We start from the raw sequence: 6083 nt of genomic DNA on the forward strand, positions 1-6083 counted from the left end.
GACATTTCAGCTATCCAAAAGGCGACGACCCATATTCTCAAGAGCATTCCGAAAAATGACTTTAAACACTCATTTGAAATGCTAATTGACCAGGCTAAACGCTGTATCGAAGCACAAGGAAACTACTTTGAATTAAAAAAATATAACTTTTGAAAAATATTAATTTTTTGTCGTTTTTTTTAACAGTCCTCTTTCTTTTGCGACAGACCTTGTACTGTTATGAGTAAAACATGTTTTGTAATTTTCATTGAGATAACTCAAATAATGGATATATGCAGTATAAAGTCACCTAGAAGTTCGAAAATCTTTATATTAGATATATGGGGGCTCAAGGAAGTATTTAACCGATTTAACCCATTTTTGATACAATGAAATACTATTGTCAGGACAGAATTCTGTCTGAATTTCAATTGCATATATCACACATTGAACGATATTTTCGGTCGAAAGTCAACTATAGGTATTGGTGTTCCCACATTCGGTATCTAGGGGCTTGAATAGTTTTGGTTGGATTTGGACAATTTTTGGTCGTAAGCTCGCATAGTTTATAAAAATTATTACTGCATTGAGTAGTGAATAGGATTTCATTTCGTTCTATTAATTACTTCTAGATTTGTGTGCTAGAAATTGAAATAATCAAGTTTAACTTTGTGTTGTATGAAAAGTAGGCGTGGTTGTGGTCCGGTTTCGTTCATATTCGCACTGTGAATTTAAACGGAATCGGGCAATCTGATCCCGAGATATGTGATTTCACCAAAAAGTGGGTGGTGCCACGCCCATCGTCCAACTTTCACATCGGCTCCCATAAAGCTCTCTCATTTCATATCGTAGGTGAAATTTAGTATCTATGGCATAATTAGTTTTTGATTTATAGCACTTTTAGTAGTTTTGGACAGTACCGTTATATGGGGAGTATGCGACGTTATCTTACGATTTCATCCACTTTGACGCTATTGGTAAGAGTCCTTATAATATTTGTGTTGAGCGAATTTGGTTATTATAGCTTTTGCAGATTCTTCTTCTTAATTGGCATATACACCGCTTACGCGATTATAGCCGAGTTAACAACAGTTCGCCATTCGTTTCTTCTTTTCGCTACGTGGCGGCAACTGGATATTCCAAGCGTAGCCAAGTTCTTCTCCACCTGGTCCATCCAACGGAGTGGAGGTCTTCCTCTTCCTCTGCTTCCCCCGGCGGGTACTGCGTCGAATACTTTCAGAGCTGAAGTGTTTTCATCCATCCGGACAACATGACCTAGCCAGCGTAGCCGCTGTCTTTTAATTCGCTGAACTATGTCAATGTCGTCGCATATCTCGAACAGCTCATCGTTCCATCGAATGCGATATTCGCCGTGGCCAACGCGTAAAGGACCATAAATCTTTCGCAGAACTTTTCTCTCGAAAACTCGCAACGTCGACTCATCAGTTGTTGACATCGCCCAAGCCTCTGCACCATATAGCAGGACGGGAATTATGAGTGACTTATAGAGTTTGGTTTTTATTTGTCGAGAGAGGACTTTGCTTCTCAATTGCCTACTCAGTCCAAAGTAGCACCTGTTGGCAAGAGTTATTCTGTGTTGGATTTCTAGGCTGACATTATTGGTGGTGTTTACGCCGGTTCCAAGATAGACGAAATTATCTACAACTTCAAACTTATGACTGTCAACAGTGACGTGGGTGCCAAGTCGCGAGTGCGACGACTGTTTGTTTGAGGACAGGAGATATTTCGTCTTGCCCTCGTTCACTGCCAGACCCATTATCAAAAGTGGGGTTTCTCATCCGAGGCTGTTGGTAGTTTTTCATTGGGGTATGCTTTTTACGTGGCGGGTCCCAAACCCAGCGCACAACCCTGTGAAGGGGATGTTCGCCTTCTCACTTTAGCTCGCCTTCGAACGGATGTTCTTAGGCTGCCCAGAGGATAGTTTGTCAAAGACCGGAAGTCGTGAGCTGCTTGAGTTATATGTGAAAGAATCGTTTCTGGCCATTCCCAAGTGAATGGCGATCAGAGAACTTTCCTCACTTGCGTGAACTTCTACACATGACCCCATCCTCCGAGATATATATATATATTAAACTTATTAGTGAGCGGGACCAAACCCACTTTTCAAACCGTTTTCACCCAGAGGTTCTCCTTGCTACTGCGATCCCTTGGGCCAAATTACAGTTTCATATCTGAGTTATGGCACTTTTTAGGATATGGGTTTAAGGTGGGTATGGTAGTGGTCCGATTACGCCCATCAACGAACTCGAATTTGTTTTTTGTGCTAAGGAACCTACACACCATGTTTCATCAAGATATCTCAATTTTTACAACTACTTTACGTACGGACGGACGGACAGACACACAGTCAACCGGATTTCAACTTTTCTCGTCATCCTGATCATTTATATATATATAACACTATATCTATCTCGATTAGTTTTAGGTGATACGTACAACCGTTAGGTGAACAAGACTATAATGCTCTGTAGTAACAGGTTGCAAGAGTATAAAAATTAGCTAGACTTCAATCTGTAATGCTGTGATTCTTAAAAATTTAGAGTCTAAATTCGGCAAATTTTGGGTGTAAGGTGAAATACCTTAAGTACCTCTATTTGCGCAAAGTCTTATCCGGATACATTGAATGGTTCTTGATTTGTTTACTAAAAAGTGAAGGATCAATGTAATTTCCAATTGTTTCATTTGCAAAGTAAAGGCTGTTTTTGTCTGATTTCGCTCATCTTCGAGGTTATATCATTTCGTGGTGTTAATGGGATTTCACCTATTTCGCACCTTTTCTTTCTGTCGCAAGAAGTGTCGAAACGAAATTTCCTCTGCAAATTGGAGCAAATATAGCATGAATAGTTTGAGAAGTGTATATTCAATTAAACTAGTAGGGGGTCAGGACACTACATACTTTTAATTTTCGAACTACAGGTGGCCCCTGCTTCTGCCATCCTCTGTACTATAATACAGTTTTATATCTTATGTTAGTACTTTGTTAATGCATTTTATAGGTTTTCGAATGATTAACAGTTTTTTTTGCAAATGAACACATGTACCAGATTTCATAAAGAAATCTCAAGCTTTACTCAAGTTATCGCTTGCACGGAGAGAGGTATAGACAGACAGTCATTAGTCAATAATGATCTGGAATATAAATATTAAAACGGAAAACCTGGCATCTAGCTTCATGCTACCGCAACAACGGCGTAATTTCTGAGATTTAAATTATAAAAGTATATATATTCCGATAAAAATAATTTCATGTGAGTGAAATAATGAAATGAGCAACTTTCACCGGGCAACAACCATTCCCCGGACTGCCGACTAGACTCGGAATTATAATAATGTATCTATATTTCATTCGTTGAAATTCATTCTAATTGTTCTTGATCAGTGCAGTGTAAAACTACAAAAAAAAACAAGTAAGGAAGGCCTAAGTTCGGGTGCAACCGAACATTTTATACTTATAGAGTAAAGTGAGCCGGATGTTCAAAAATCCTGATATTACAGTAGAATCGAGAAAACGTTAATCAAAATGTCCTAAGGGTGTTTTACTTTTCCGAAATATTAACTTTTCTAAAGGATTTTCGAGTTTTGAAAAAAACACTGAAATGAACACAATTTTGGCGATATGATAAAATCAATTTATTAACAAAACAGAAACTTAGATTTAGTTTGTACTTTTTCACATTATACATACATACATATGTACATATTCATTTGTAAGAACTGTTTTAAAGAAGCGGTCGAGACTTGCTTGTTTCTTTTCTTTTGTGTAATTTTCGTGGGCATATTAATAAGATATGATATCTGATTTGACCCATTATTGTTTTCATACCACTTTATCAAGGTATTGATGCATCCAACTGCTTCCGAAAAACTAACTATCTGTTATTGCATATTTTCCCCGATAACGGTTCTTCAACTTCATTGTTAGACACTTCGAAATATTTATCATCTTCCGTGTTTTGATCATCTTTCCAATTTACGAGGCCTTCACTGTTGACGTCAACACCACCCACCTAGGTACAATAACGATTGTATTTCTCGAAGTGTATCATCGTGAGAACTACTTGATCCAATCAATGTAAGCAATCGAATTTCGTCTTCGCTGTCGTAATTATCATCGTCGCCCTGTTTTATATTTTTCCACCCTTTTATAAGCATAACTCTTGACAATTTAACCCATGCCAATTTAAGAAGCAAGATGTAATTTCAAATTGAATGTAATTTCAAAATATTCTCAACCGGAACGTTTTCCTGTGCTACAATGTTCCATAACAGTTTATCCCGGTATACTAACTTAAGCAGTCTTATTGGATTTTGATCCATGGACAGCAAGAATAGCTCTTAATTCATCCAAGACTTTCGCGAGAATAAGTTTTCAAACCCCTTGAGGCAACGGGGGTTTGCGGATTTACCAATTATCAATTGTTTCAACTCATGCGAAGCATCTGCGTTCGCACATAAATGCGCTTCTATTCCTAGCTATTTTTCGGTCAGGGGCCGTCTTTTCGTTTGCCGCCACAAATCTTTTATTGGGCAGAAAATGATAAAAATAATCCGGATTCGTCTGCGTTATATAGCTGCATGACCGAAATTTCCATTTTATCAATTTTTGTCCCAAATTATATATAAACGATGTTATAACTGACTTCAGGGTATTTCCCACAAATTTTTAAATGGCGAATACCGTATCGTTTCTTGAAGTTTGCAATTCCGCAAATTCGAACTTGGCTGTTGTCTTTAGACTTGGGTTCCTCAGCGTACAATTACGCCGTCTTTGACTTAGGAACCATTTATACAACCTTGCCTCAAGAACGGGATATTTCGATTTATATAAAGTTTTCTTGCAACATACATGAATGTTTGCCAATGCCTCCAAAATTTCATAATGTTTTTTCTTTATATTTGAGATGACCGTCTTAGATACATTATAATCCAACGGCAATCGATTTCCATGAATATGTAACCTCATCGATTTTTCTTAAAATCTCAGTTTGTTGATGCAATTTTAATCTCATTTGCAACGTTTTTTTCTGCTTTGTTGATATTTTTTAACACACTGACTACAAGTTGAAACGCTCATGACATACGTATGTATGTACATACATACAAGGCATGTTTCTTGCATTGTGTGCTGGAAACTGAACGAATCAAGTGGAATTTTAAATTCTGCTATATACTATATATATATGCGGAGCCACGCCCATCGTCCAATTTTCACAGCGGCTCTCATAAATATTTCGCATACCATTTCGGTGGTTAAATTTAATGTCTCTACCTTATTTAGTTATTGATTTATTGTGCTTTTAGTAGTTTTTAACAGTACCGTTATATATATTATATCTTAATTTGGTGCTTAGTTATGGCACTTTATATGTTATAACTGTCAATTTATGGGCGAGGCAGTGGTTCGATTACGCCCATCTACGAACTCGAAAATACTCTGTAGCAACTGGTTGCAAGAGTATAAAAAACAACATTTTTTTCAGAACTAAACCATTTGTAGTTTGTCATTGTATAGGAAATACCTTCAACTTTAATAACCTTTTTGAATTGTTTTTTTTTTGTCATTGTTGGGTAACCTTTTTTTTGACACCTCCGAAGACAGCACATAACTCCGTTATTTTTCTTGAAATATACCTTATTATGTTCAAAGAACTTCGAAACATTTGATCAAGTAGTTTCTTTTAAAAAAATTCATGAAAATCGCCTATTTTTTCATGGGTTACACTCGTATATCCCCTTAAGCTAAAGATACTATATAGTTCTGTGAAAAATATAAGATAATTACTTTGTATAGAACTATTCTTTATAATTAGAACAAGTGAAGAAAATCTAAGTTCACTAAATGTAAATATACAAGTATATACGCGAAGTAATCACCCAGTCAGAAACTGCTTATTTGTCGGAAGCGCTGATATCGGACTATGGCCTCATACAAACTGAATGACCAGAATCAAGTACTTGTATGGAAAAACTTTCCATTTGACGAGATATATTCACAAAATCTAGCACGTATTATTGTCTAAGGTAATAATGCAATCTCCGCAGGAATCCCAACGTATGCAATAGTGCACAATTAATGTTATTGT

General features: G+C 36.8%; 1 pseudogene; it reads right to left on the bottom strand.

Annotated features, from left to right (window-relative positions):
- Window positions 1–2678: 2678 nt before the first annotated feature.
- On the bottom strand, window positions 2679–5039 carry LOC120768744 (annotated as a pseudogene).
- Between the last annotated feature and the right edge of the window lie 1044 nt (window positions 5040–6083).

Source organism: Bactrocera tryoni, chromosome 2 (genome assembly GCF_016617805.1).
Source record: "Bactrocera tryoni isolate S06 chromosome 2, CSIRO_BtryS06_freeze2, whole genome shotgun sequence".
NCBI classification, from domain to species: Eukaryota; Metazoa; Arthropoda; class Insecta; order Diptera; family Tephritidae; genus Bactrocera; species Bactrocera tryoni.